Here is a 14,752-nt window from a genome sequence, read left to right on the forward strand (position 1 = left end):
TTTTGACAAAATAAATCTTCCCAGAATTTGTTTGGTAACAAGTACATTTACTAACATAAACAGGGGCGTAGTTTGTGGGGGGATGGGGGGAGGTATTCAAATCTGAAAATTATGTAGAATTCATTTAATTTGTAACAATAATTTTGTTTCTAATCAAATATGACTTTGTCATAATAAATTAGACAAAAAATACTCCCCCTCCATTGAACCGATTGGTAACGCCCAACCAATGCGCGTCGCACTTTGACCAAAACAACGCGAGTGGTGCTCTACTGTTTGAGTGAGCATGGGTAGCACCAAAAATGAAGAGAACCGCTGCCCAGCCAACTACAGGTGCTGGTCATATAATTAGAATATCATCAAAAAGTTGATTTCACTAATTCCATTCAAAAAGTGAAACTTGTATATTATGTTCATTCATTACACACAGACTGATATATTTCAAATGTTTATTTCTTTTAATTTTGATGATTATAACTGACAACTAAGGAAAATCCCAAATTCAGTATCTCAGAAAATTAGAATATTGTGAAAAGGTTCAATATTGAAGACACCTGGTGCCACACTCTAATCAGCTAATTAACTCAAAACACCTGCAAAGGCCTTTAAATGGTCTCTCAGTCTAGTTCTGTAGGCTACACAATCATGTGGAGGACCGCTGACTTGACAGTTGTTCAAAAGATGACCACTGACACCATGCACAAAGAGGGCAAGACACAAAGGTCATTGCAGAAGAGGCTGGCTGTTCACAGAGCTCTGTGTCCGAGCACATTAATAGAGAGGTGAAGGGAAGGAAAATATGTGGTAGAAAAAAGTGTACAAGCAATAGGGATAACCGCACCCTGGAGAGGACTGTGAAACAAAACCCATTCAAAAATATGGGGGAGATTCACAAAGAGTGGACTGCAGTTGGAGTCAGTGCTTCAAGATCCACTACGCACAGACGTATGCAAGACATGGGTTTCAGCTGTCGCATTCCTTGTGTCAAGCCACTCTTGAACAACAGACAGCGTCAGAAGCGTCTCGCCTGGGCTAAAGACAAAAAGGACTGGACTGCTGCTGAGTGGTCCAAAGTTATGTTCTCTGATGAAAGTAAATTTTGCATTTTCTTTGGAAATCAGGGTCCCAGAGTCTGGAGGAAATGTTGTTTGAGGTCCAGTGTAAAGTTTCCACAGTCAGTGATGGTTTGGGTTGCTATGTCATCTGCTGGTGTTGGTCCACTGTGTTTCCTGAGGTCCAAGGTCAACACAGCCGTATACCAGGAAGTTTTACAGCACTTCATGCTTCCTGCTGCTGACCAAATTTATGGAAATGCAGATTTCATTTTCCAACAGGACTTGGCACCTGCACACAGTGCCAAAGCTACCAGTACCTGGTTTCAGGACCATGGTATCCCTGTTCTTAATTGGCCAGCAAACTCGCCTGACCTTAACCCCATAGAAAATCTATGGGGTATTGTGAAGAGGAAGATGCGATACGATACGCCAGACCCAACAATGCAGAAGAGCTGAAGGCCACTATCAGAGCAACCTGTGCTCTCATAACACCTGAGCAATGCCACAGACTGATCGACTCCATGCCACGCCGCATTGCTGCAGTAATTCAGGCAAAAGGTGCCCCAACTAAGTATTGAGTGCTGTACATGCTTGTACTTTTCATGTTCATACTTTTCAGTTGGCCAAGATTTCTAAAAATCCTTTCTTTGTATTGGTCTTAAGTAATATTCTAATTTTCTGAGATACTGAATTTGGGATTTTCCTTAGTTGTCAGTTATAATCATCAAAATTAAAAGAAATAAACATTTGAAATATATCAGTCTGTGTGTAATGAATGAATATAATATACAAGTTTCACTTTTTGAATGGAATTAGTGAAATAAATCAACTTTCTGATGATATTCTAATCATATGACCAGCACCTGTATATTAAACTGCTGGTCAAATGGGGCGTTAAAAAGAATAAAGCATGTACTGAGAAGGAGGTATGAGAATGTTGTGTAATACACTCCACATATATTTTAGCTAGCTAATCCATTACAATTTAGCCATAACTATCATTGTAACTGTGACCAAAACAGCCGTCTGTTTTGTTAGTTCATTTTTCAATAGTGTCTGTAATTATCAATGACAAACGTATTCACATCTGTGTTTGTTTTCTTCCTAAATTAATCTGACTTTTGAACGAAATTGGCTGAATGAACGATTTAAGTGACTCACTCAATAAAAAAGCGAATCGCTGCCGCCTACTGGCGGTTTCAATATTTAACAATTTCTTTCTTTTTAGAATCACTCAGTTATGTTAGAATTTGATGAATGATTATACATAAATTTCATAAAGTTATGAAGTATAGATAGACAGACAGATAGATAGATAGATAGATAGATAGATAGATAGATAGATAGATAGATAGATAGATAGATAGATAGATAGATAAAGAAGAAATAAATTATCCAATAACACTATAAAACAGATTATTATTATTTTTAATTAAAAAAATAATAACAGGCAGCATACCAACATTCAACCCCCCCAAAGTTGAAACCAAATCTACGCCCTTGAACATAAATATTATGAAGAACTTTCAAATGTATTTCCCAACCAAGCATTGTCCCCAAATAATCTCTGAGAAACAAATATTCCAGAAAAATTTCCCTTCTAGGCTTAAAGGATGTTATAAAACAGATTTCTAATCAATTTCTTATAAAATAGATTTCCAATAAATGTATTTGTGGACTTTTTACTGTTAATGTCCACCCCATTTAAATGTACAGGTTTAATTCTACAAATGTTAAGGGACAACATATGGCTTCTCATTAACATCAACAGACCTGTGGGAATGGCTTTTATCACAGAATAATAAAATATAAATAGGAAATGACCATTTATTCATAAAGTTTTCATAAGAAAGCAACTGAGCTGACTGATCTAAAAGGTCAGATAAAAAGTGAATTCCTCTATCCATCCAACTCTGTAAAGATATTTCCAGTTAACTTATAAGCATTATTCCACAAGATTGCTTTATGTATGTGGGGAAAAGTTATGCTTTATACATAACTTCCAAGTCTTAAAAGCCTGTTGATAGAAGTTGGATAATGCCACATGCAGTTTGCTAATAGTAATCAACCAATAGCAAAAAACACAAACCTACAACCTTTTTAAAAATATTATATGGTAGGCTATAAAGCAGTGGTTCTCAACTCCAGTCCTTGGGACCCACTGCTCTGCAGATTTTGTAGGCTATAGCTGTGTCCCAATTCAGGGGCTGCGCACTTCGAAGTGCATGAAAGGGGTGGGGTTTTGGAGTGAAGGGTTGCCAGGTCTGCGCAACAAAACCATCCAAAAGTAGTGTAATCACAGCACAAGTGTAAAAGTATGCCAATCCCAGACGTGGCAACAATGAGCCGAGCGTCGTTACATGGCTAGCGGCTGTGTGACAGACAGAGACAGTTGATGTTTGTGTTGCATTTTAAAGTTTTATGACTTTCTATTGGGTTTTGACACGTTCACTGCCGACGACGATGGGACACTGGACCAAAATATGTATGGTTAAACTGTGTAATGTTAGTTTTATATCGTTAGCAAGTTAACCTTGTTTTTATTTTATGTTAAATGAAATGTTAACTGTGTCAGTTGTTTTAACTAAAAGAAATTGCACTGACATTTGAAAATATACCTGCTGAGCATGACTATTTGTAACAGGCAAGAATTTTAAAGCTATGATGACCAAGAAATTTGAATGGACCATAGATCTGTTTTGTATGTTCAAATATTTCAGATTTTTATATATTTATATAATGCGCTCCACCAGCATCTCCCTTCTCAGTCGAATGAAAGTGTACACAAATATGTTTTGTTGTTTTATATAGCCTACTGATAATTTAAAATGTTATGCTATTTTTCTGATGTTAAATCTAAGTTCTGTTGTATATAGTTGTAAAAGGTACTTTAATGTAGCTTTAGAACGATGTATTTAATGTAAAAACATTTAATTTACATGATGAAAAAAATATATAGGCCTACGTATAATTTTACATGTAAAATTACAAGTTGCATAAAAGAAATAAACAATGAAACAGAACAATTCTCTTTTATTTACACGTGAACATATGTATTAAAAAAAAAAAAAAGTTTAACAGAATTACTCCGGCTCATTTACAAATAAATTACATTACAAATATATGTATACAACTTATGCATTTGCTAACTTAAATAAAAAAAAACTGTAGAGAAATGACAAAATGACATTTAAATAATATTTATATCAACCCATTTTAATGGACTGGATTCGGTTCTTGAGAAAACGGGGGAAAAAGCTGCCTTTGAAGTGCGATTCACCGCGGCGCGAGGAGGGCTGACGTAATTCGAGAGCGACTTCAAGTGCACGCTCCGTTTCCCAGTGGAGTGGAGCATCGATCTCAAGACACTTCGCGGTCTACAATATCCCACAAGTTCATTGCGCGCCAGTGACGACAGGAGTTCAGGTGTGAATTCAAATAAATGTAGCAATGCCCCGATTTCACCAATCAAACTGTAATATCCGTGATGTCCAAATCGTCAGTTTTTCATAAATGCAATATTTGTCTCTGAGATGGAGTGCAGTTGAATAAAATCCTAAAGTTCTGTACTTTAAATTTAGACTTAAATACAGAGTAAATGTATAAATATGAATGAATATATTTTCCAAATTAACATTTAATTTAACATAAAATAAAAACAAGGTTAACTTGCTAACGATATAAAACTAACATTACATAGTTTAACCTTCCATATTTTGGTCCAGTGTCCCATCGTCGTCGGCAGTGAAGCATGTCAAAACCCAATAGAAAGTAATAAAACTTTAAAATGCACACACAAATGTCAACTGTCAGCTGTCTGTCACACAGCCGCTAGCCATGTAACGATGCTCGGCTCATTGTTGCCAAGTCTGGGATTGGCATACTTTTACACTTGTGCTGTGATTACACTAATTTTGGGATGGTTTTGTTGCGCAGACCTGGCAACCCTCCACTCCAAAACCCCACCCCTTTCATGCACTCCGAAGTGTGTAGACCCTGAATTGGGACACAGCTATAATCCTTGTTCCTCGCGTCTCCCCAAACATTTCCTTCTCCATATTCTTCTTTTCTTGATGTTGTTTTCGCTGCAAATCAGCGCACAGGCAATTCGTATTTCAAGCTTCTTGCGGGCTACTATTTTTAATAATAATCCCACCGTGTGTCTCAATCAGCTCCCTAGTTCAGCAGTCAGGGCACTGATCAGGGTATCAGCCACATTCGCTTTCATTATATACTGATTCACGACCTAAAGAGCTAGGGAGCTGATTGAGACACAGGGCCAGTCTCACGTGAGAACTCTGGTCTTGCGCGTGTTGTTTCCTTGTCATGTCTTGCGTGTGTTTGGTTGTGAAACGTAGTTTGCGTGCCAGACAGAGTTGTCGGCGATTCTTCCTATTGTAAAGTCATGCAGTGTGAAACCTTCTGTCGCCGATCCATCGTGCAGTATGAACATAGCAGCGACTGAATGCTGTCCAAGATAGTCATGCAGTGTGAAAAGAACAGTGACCCGACTACTTTGAAAATCGTGCAGTCTGAACTCGGCTTTAAGCCGAGTTCAGACTGCACGATTTTAGCTCCCGATTTTGGCTCGCCGACTGGTTTTGAGAAATCGCCGACAAATGCCCGAAATCACAGGCAAATCGGTGCTCGTTCACGCGAGTGACAATCACGCAGTGTGAATGAGCAAAGACGCGAATCTGAGAGAATCGCCGACGAGTCGCCGACACCCGTGAGATATTTGGCATGCTAAATATCTGGACCTGTCGGCGATTCAAAATCCTGCAGTGTGAAAAGTGTTCTGACCAAGCGGCAACCTCCCCCAGTTTCTCGTGAAGCCAATACGGAAGTAACTTAAACTGCGATTCATCGACTGGCCGCTAGGGACAGGCTGCAAAAGGGAGCAGAATCTCATTGACCATCATGTTAAAACAGCCAAGTTTACAACAGAAAAAAACATGCTTACACTCTGGTTCACATTGTGTTGTGGTCTATACTGCTAATTTTGTCCTTCATGACAACTCTGAGGGGGGTGAATTTTTTTATAACTCATCCGTTTAAATTATATTAAGCCTTAAAGTTCTGCATAATTAAGGGCGTGGTCACTTGAGTGACAGGCGGATCGGCACTGCTGTCTGTGAGCCGTCATGTTACCTCAGCTAATTCTAGCCGCTGAATTTGGCATCTCAGCCGTGTTTGTGCCTTTTTTCTGGATTATTTTATACAATGTATGGCTTGCTGCATACTCGAGACAGATGTCAGTCTGTGTACATGTGCTGGCATGCGGAACACACGTTGTTGGATCGTCGTGGCATTGGCTAAAAGCTTTGTTCCTGAGATTTAATGACAATACCAGGAGGATATACAACTCCGACAGCACTGCTTGTATATTATAACTAAAACTGCTGCACTATTTTGAAAAATTATACTTTGGACACGTGCTCATTAGTTTGAGAGAACATTTGAGAGTTATAGATATCTGGTACCTATATATGTACGAATAGAGTTTTACATTATAAACGATGTTTTATGTTTTGAAATGGACATTTTACCCAAGTGCAACGGATTGGATTCATCTCGCGATCTCTATTTCATTAAAGGTATGAAGTCCAAGTTGATTTTTTTTGTGTTATTTGCACACCCACACAAATTAATTAGCCTACTGGTGTTAGAGCATCTATAACGTTATCTTAAAAAGCACCGTAGATTGACAGTAAACCTTTAGTACTTTCTAATGATATTGTTATCTTTATTAATATTTTAGATAGTATCTAAGATAGATATGCTAGGCGGGCGTGGTTTCAGCAACAAGTCGCATGGGCTCCAACTACGTCCCGCCTCTTTGCCCATTTTCAGTTATCCGTGAGTGACGTGCGGTCACGTGCAGCTAAGATGGCCGCGGCCTCATTTTTGCATCAAAACTGCTGTTCAGAACTCTATGGGTGACGTCACGGACACTACGTCCATATTTTTTACAGTCTATGGTTCTGACTGAAAACTACATCGGCGATGACCGACAGCCAATGAGAGAGTAAGATGCAGAGCAGCGGGGAGTTCGGGGAGGAGTTATAGACCACAACATCAGCAAGCATGGCTTTGTACACATAAACATTACAATTATATCAAACAGAACCAAAGCACAAACATTTGCTTGACCATCCAACAGCAGCACATTGAAAAGTTATTTATTTACCTCCAAACTCTCATTGCAGAACACACAATCCACAGTCTCCTCAACCATTTCCTCCTCCATATTCTTCTTTTCTTTTTCTTGTTTTCGCTGCAAATCAGCGCACAGGCAGTTCGTATTGCAAGCTTCTTGCGGGCTACCGTTTTTAATAATAATAATAATAGGCTTGTTTGAGATGAGCAAATTCTGCGCAGAACCGATCACCGGTGATCACCGCGAGATGCATGCCGGTTAGAAATGTGTCCGAGGGTGGGCCGCCTTGCTCTGATGTCATGCCGACGTGTGTCAAAAACCTCTCGCGAGTGCGAGGCGGACGTGTCGGATTCTGCAGTCGAGCGCAGTTGCTCTCCCGACTGCGCTGACCAAAAGCACGATGGGAAACGACTTGCTGACGACACAGCTTAAAGCTTATTGGTTTAAACAACCGTTGATGTATTGATCTGATTTAAAATGTTTGATTTTAAAACTCTAATATCATGTTTTTATGTGTAAAAATAATGTGTGAATATTCCCAAACTCTCTGACACAGTGATCTCTCTATGGGTTATGCGAACGTTGTCATTTATAAAAAATATATATAAAAACATGTCTATAATTAAAGTAAAAATGATTGATACACACATCTTTCGAATGGAAATAAATAACAAGTACTTTGGGTGTATTGTTCATTATGTTTATTTTCATATAAAAGCAACAGAACTTAAATTACATCCAGTTTATCAGCAACACAGCGCACGAGTGTGAATCCCGCGATTCCCTTTGATCTTGTAGGTTCTGATCCACTACGAGAACAGAGAACTGTTCGTCTTGCCTGCACTTTTTCACTCCTCCCTAACTGCAGCCGCTACTCTGGCTGAACTTCAGGCGAGGCTAGGCGCATCTCAAAACCTAAAACTATGGAAGGCCAAAAGGGCCAAAACGTGTGAAACCGACGTCTTAACACGTAATTACGTGTTAACGCGCAAATGACGTGTTAACGCGTAATTACGTGTTAACGCGCAAATGACGTGTTAACGCGTAATTACGTGTTAACACGTCATTTGCGAAATAAAAAACGTGGGACTTTACCACCACCTGGTGGTGTGGTGTACTTGCACAAGCAGATTAGGATTGCAAATGGCAGGATTTTGTCTAAAATAAATCTTTAAAAATGAACAGTGAGCATAAATAGGCTACAACTATGGCTACACATAATAATTATAGCATACATTTTTTATTTGTATTTATTTTAATCCTAACACATGTCTTCAAATGAATGAATGTTGTTGCTCTCAAAACAATTAACACAGCACAGTAAACACTCTTATGTTGATGAAATTTCATTATTCACTGCACTGCAGTTTATTCTAGTAATACGTTTATTAAAAACTAAATTATATCATCATAACTACAGGTGTGTTCACTATTGATTTTATAACATATTCATCTATAGACATACACTAATGAAAGTACATGCTTATTATTGTTTTTTAATGAGTGGTTTTGTTATAATCTTTTCCCACTTCCCCCAAAAATTACATAGCCTACACAAACATCCAGCAAATGTTGTACAGTACTGCAATCACTAATGTTTACTCACGAATTTAAATCTGCCTAGAGAATTTCATCTACATCATAGAACATTCTTATGCATTATGGAGGGAAAAATCATTATGAATGTTGAATCCATGGTTCTTCTCAACATCTGCAGGCCTCCTTCATTGTTGTTGTTTTTTTTTTACTCTTTTTTTGTAGTAAACTATATTCATGTTTCTGGTAAAGGTTTGCTCTTGTTTACCTGATTTTTAATACTGCTTTCATGTGCTGGTGTGTGTGTATACAAGAAAAGAATTGGTTCTTATAGATCTGTTAGTTTTGTGACAGTTTTACTGTTTGAATTTGTAATAAACACATACAACGTGTGGTGTGTAGATAAATAAAATGTATTACAAATGTATTTACAAATGTAAAACAAAATTATTTACAATAATATAAACAAATAGAAGACGGAATAAGCATGTATGTATAGGAAACAACTCAAGAATGTATTCCAACGATATTCTCCATAGTCTGTTCCCCATTGTTTTCCTGTGTGTATCTCTATAGTCAGCCAGTGTGCTTCAGCCATCCGTCTGTCCAGCAATTCACGATTCCCTCATCTGTAAGAAATTACATTTCAGTAATTATCTCCTTTCATCGAAAGTACCATTTAATTGTCAACTCTGATTTCTGTCATTACGCCCAGTGCTGTCAATAAAACATAATGTTCACCTAATTCCAAATTTATCTATTCGGTTTCCTGCAAAAGTGGCTCTTCCGTGTGTGTGCGTCACCCTTTCGTCAATGTCGTTGACTTTTGATGATTGATGAGGTAAGCTCAGTGTAGTGCTTGGGTCACTATATCATGAATAATTTAAATAAATAAAGGTGTTGTGTCACGTTGACATTGCCTGTCGTAACTGTTTGTAATCCTTCTCATGACTAATTAATATGGTGATACGCACGATTCAGATCGTTTTATTATTAATGAGATTGTGAACGAGCACTTACGTAATGGTTACGATGTGCTCAAGTCTGGCGCAACTTCCTTTTAACCAAAAACTTTTGGCGGCGAGGAAGAAAGTAGTAGTAGTAGTATCATCAGCAGCAGGACATGGCGCGGAGAGAGTTTCTTACAGACTGCAATAGGGCATTTCGGGAGTGTACTCGATTGGCTCAAACAGACGATCGGGATGCTATAGCAATAATAATTACAAGGTAAGTGATCTTGTTTTGTGGCACTGGACGCCCATTATTTCCCCCAGGGGCGGACAAGGCTATCGGCAGTACCGGGAGTTTTCCCTGTGGGCCGCTGGACAACGTGGGCCGGCCCTTTGCAATGTAAATGTATGAATGAATTGTAGTAAATAGTCCATAGGCCCATCTTTCCGTCAGCACAGACGAATTGTTCGCGCGGGCGCGGCCCACAAAGACTCTAATCAGTGTGCTCAGTCTGTCTAAAAGCGCTTATCAATGTCAAAATGTTTGAGATAACCAATCAAATCAAAGGAGGCGGGATTTACTGTCCACGGAAACCGAGCAGCGCTGCACTATTTAATGCTTGTAGAATGCGAGCCGAGATAACATAAGCAGCTGAACAAAACAATATAGCCTACAGCAATGTTTGCCAACTGTTTACGATAAATAATAATAATAAACTGTTAAACGACGGGGATTCATTTCGAGGACGCACTTCTGACCTTTTCGGATTGTTATTCTTCACACATTGGATAAAGAAACATTAACGTAACCTATAGTGTTCAGCATGTCAGATAAAAGTGAATGTGTGTCTGTTGTCAGGATTTCTTCAGTAATTTCACAATCATAAAACTCGAAATATTCTCAAACTTAAACTGCATGGCAAAACCAGCAGCTTTCATATAACCTATGTCCCGTAAAGTGTAAAACATATAATTTTCTAATAGTTCACACGCATTATTTTACAGACTGGCGATCAAAAGTTTGAAATAAGACTTCTTTAATGTTTTTGAGGCGGAGAAGTAGGAGGAGGAAGATAAGTATTCTCTTGAGAAGGAATGCAATGAAGCATTTTGCCTTTAACAAATACCCAAACGCCCCTTTCTCCTAGCATTTTTGTGCGCACAATGTCCATCTGTCGTGCTCGCTTGCTCTCAATAGGCTACTGAGAATCATAAGTTAGGAAAGTCTGTCCTTCTCGGGCAGGTTTTTATTAGTTTCGGTTTAGGAAAAAGGGCTCCACTTAATATTAAGTGGCCTTAATACTATGTACTTACATCAAAAAGTAAGTACAATGTACTTATTGGGTTCATATTGAATTGAAAATCACTTTTGCTGCTATTGAGGTGGGATGTGGGTAAGGTTAGGTACAGGTTTGGTGGTATGGGTTTAAGGGTAGGGGTAAGGTGTAAGGGATGGGTCAACAGTGTTGGTTGGGTTGGTTAAAAAAAGCTTTAGATCACTCCACAAGCACGCAGCTTATAGTTGCATGAGTTCCACTTGGACGTAAAAAGCAAAATTGTCTTGCTATTGGATCCAAACCTTTGAAACGTTGTTTGAGCTGGACCTACTCTGAACCTGTTTAGTCATAGGAGAGTCACGTCATAAAAAAGCTTTAGTTATTTATTTGTTAGTTATTTGCGGCTTCCCATTTCATTTAGCGATATAAAGTTTGGAGTTTTGTTTTTGAATTTCATCTCTATTTATTTGCTGCTAGCCAACGCATTTATCAGATCCAAAAGCATTGTTGAGAGGAGTTATGGAAAAGCACAGACGAATGATATCATCAATCGTTGTCGTTATCATGATAGAAACTCGAGGTAAGTCATTTTTTAAAGTTAAAGTAATCCAAAAAAGTATTGCTTTTCAGGTGGAGAGGTATTTCAGAGCTCTCTGAGGGTGCGTTCACACTTGTCATGTTTGGTTCGATTAAAACGAACCCTGGTGCGATTGCTCGGTTAGTGCGGTTCATTTGAACATATGTGAACGCTGCCATCCGAACCCTGGTGCGCACCAAACAAGCGGACCGAGACCGCTGAAAAGATGGGTCTCGGTCCGCTTCCAAACGAACTCTGGTGCGGTTCAAATGATATATGAACGCAACACGGACCAAAGACATGTAACCGAACCAAAAACAGGAAGACGAGACCCTAAAAAGGACAGAATCCTCACGCATGTCGGTTTTTCTCGTCATAGTTGCGAGTTTGCCCATCACAGGCATCAGACGCGCATCTCCACGCAGCAGATCATTTGTGTGTGTGACGGATGGATTCCCGCCGCTGATTTGACTACTTTACACGTTTTATAAGCTCTTCACGAGTTCCCAGCTGGCCAAAATACCATCACATGCAGGCTACGCACCGCTACGCATACACAACGAGTGCATTTACCTCAGAAAACAGCATTGTTTTGGATGTTAGGTAAGTTCCGTCTCAAAATAGGCAATACGTCATAAAATCTGACCAATCACGTTGTGAATGTATCCCTATGCCTTATGGTTCGGTATCTTTTGGTTCGGTGATAAAATTGCCAATCTGAACGCTAACCGGACCAGGACTAAATGTTTTTTTTTCTTCTTTGGTCCGGACCAAACGAACCGAACTACAAGTGTGAACGCACCCTGAGAGTCCACAACAGCAGTGTTGTATTGATTTAGCCCAATCGTTACATGACCTGGTTATACAATTAAAATCTTTTTCCGTTTAGATCATGTTTGCAAAAAGCTGATCAAGAACATAAGGAGGTTGAGTAAATAATAAGATAATTCTCATTGTGTAATGATAATAATAACAATTTTTATTTTGTAGTCAGAAAAACTTTTCAAACCGGCTAACTGATAAACTATTATTTTCAAACAAATGAATAAGTCTTCAATTTGTTACATAGGAGTTCAAAGCGGTTTGTATCGTTAATACTTCTCCTTTCACATTTAGCAGGGAGTGGAGCAGCGTTTTCACAAGCAAAATTCTGCTGCTGACCCAGAGGATGGAGTGGAAGTACCAGATATCCATCAGAGAAGAATTTATTTCGTTCAGACATATCACCTTTGAATGACTGGGATCTTGATCTTCAGACACCTAATATTATGCAAATATTTTACTTTCTTTAGCGCTCTAGATTAAAACAAACACAGCTCAGAAATAAATAAGATGTTGTACTTTACTCCTATTACTCGATGCTGATCTTGGATAAACAAGAATTAAGATAACCCATCTCTGAGTCCATGTAATGCAAATGAATATGTATTTTAAAAAGGTTACACTTTAAAAACCACACACAGTGACTGTGACAGTTATCTATACAACCCCAGTGAAGTAAAACAATAGGTAACTATTTACCATCGCTTCTGACTAACTGCATGCTACAATCTACTTGAATATGGACTCACAGAGATTGATTATTTTCTTAAAAAGCAGTGTTTATATGAAGAAAGTAATATAGTACATCTTGGATGGCATGAAAGACTATTAACAAAGACATATATTGCACTCCCCTACCACATATTGTACCCACTGTCACTGTTTTATTTTTACTGTGACAGTAACTGTTTAAATGATCTCTGCATCATTAAAATAAAACATTTTACACATATTTTGTATATCATGTACATTTTGTTTAGTAATACATGAATATTATGAGAAAAAAAAAAGTGATGCATAGCCAAGTATGGTGTCCCATACTTTGAATTTGTGCTCTGCATTTATCCCATCCAAGTGCACACACAGCAGTGGGCAGCCAATTTTTGCTGCGGCACCCAGAGGAGCAGTTGGGGGTTTGGTGCCTTGCTCAAAGGTCTCACCTCAGTTGTGGTATTGAGGGTGGAAGAGAGGGCTATACATTCACTCCCCCCACCGACAATTCCTGCCATATTGAGACTCGAACCCACAACCTTTGGGTTACAAGTCTGACTCTCTTAACCACTATGCAGTTAGTGTTTTGAAAAATAAAAAAAGTGATAGTTCACCCAAAAATGAAAATTTTGTCATCATTTACTCACCCTCAAGTAGTTCCAAACCTGTATGAATTTGTTCTGCTGTACACAAAGGAAGATATTCAGAAGAATCTCAGTAACCAAACTGACATCACCCCCCATTGACTACAACAACAGGAAAAATAAATACTATAGTAGTTAATGGGGGGTGATGTCAGTTTGGTTACTGAGATTCTTCTGAATATCTTCCTTTGTGTACAGCAGAACAAATTCATACAGGTTTGGAACTACTTGAGGGTGAGTAAATGATGACAAAATTTTCATTTTTGGGTTTTTTCCCTTTAAATGATGCATACCAATCACACCAAAAACACAAATGAAAGCACAATTACCCTTTATCCTCTGCATTAATGCCATTTCCAATCAAATTATACAGGATGAAGTGCTCCTGACATTAATTTTGAAATACAATGACATATTTCATTTTCAACATTTCACGAATTAAAGGCTAAACAAGCCCTTATAACTGTTCGTTCCATTTTAAACTGAAAAGTGTAAACTCACATAAGAAGATTTGAAGATAAAGAGTGGTGCAGAGATGACTTCAAATCCCCTCCTCCTTGGAGTTTTATTGTAAGGTTTTTCAAATTATGAGTAGAAAAAAGCCTGTGGTAATCAAACATAACTTGACAATACTTTGAAAATCAATTTTTGGAAATGTATGTTTTAAATAAGTAACTAGATAAGAACATATGGGGTGTGAGTGTGTGTAGTTTGCATTGTAGAACAAAATGCAGAACAAAAAGTATTGTCAAGTTATGTTTACCACAGGCTTTATTTTACTCAAATTGAGAAAACCCATTTAAACACCCAGCGGCAAATTAGTCTGACATCATACCTTTACCACTCTACTGTCTAGAACTTTGGCAAGTAACACCCAGGACAGAAGGTCAGTTTAGCAATTTATATTTAAATGTACTGAATTTCCATGAAATGTCTCGATTAAAAATAATACTGCAGCCAATTAGAGTGATTGTTCACAAAATCTTTTTTCTGCCTCATTTTAATTTATAATTTCTGAAA

The 14,752-nt window shown here is 38.2% G+C and overlaps 1 long non-coding RNA gene across 2 annotated transcripts; it reads left to right on the plus strand.

Annotated features, from left to right (window-relative positions):
* Nucleotides 1-8,139: 8,139 nt before the first annotated feature.
* LOC125260572 lies at nucleotides 8,140-13,329 on the plus strand. 2 transcript variants are annotated; one of them, XR_007183075.1, is made up of 2 exons: nucleotides 8,140-11,558; nucleotides 12,445-13,329. It is a non-coding gene; the product is annotated as an uncharacterized LOC125260572 (long non-coding RNA). The 2 variants fall into 2 exon arrangements; XR_007183076.1 differs by having other exon boundaries at nucleotides 12,672-13,329.
* The last annotated feature ends 1,423 nt before the right edge of the window (nucleotides 13,330-14,752 follow it).

The sequence above is a fragment of the Megalobrama amblycephala genome, linkage group LG24, assembly GCF_018812025.1.
Source record: "Megalobrama amblycephala isolate DHTTF-2021 linkage group LG24, ASM1881202v1, whole genome shotgun sequence".
Classification (NCBI taxonomy): Eukaryota; Metazoa; Chordata; class Actinopteri; order Cypriniformes; family Xenocyprididae; genus Megalobrama; species Megalobrama amblycephala.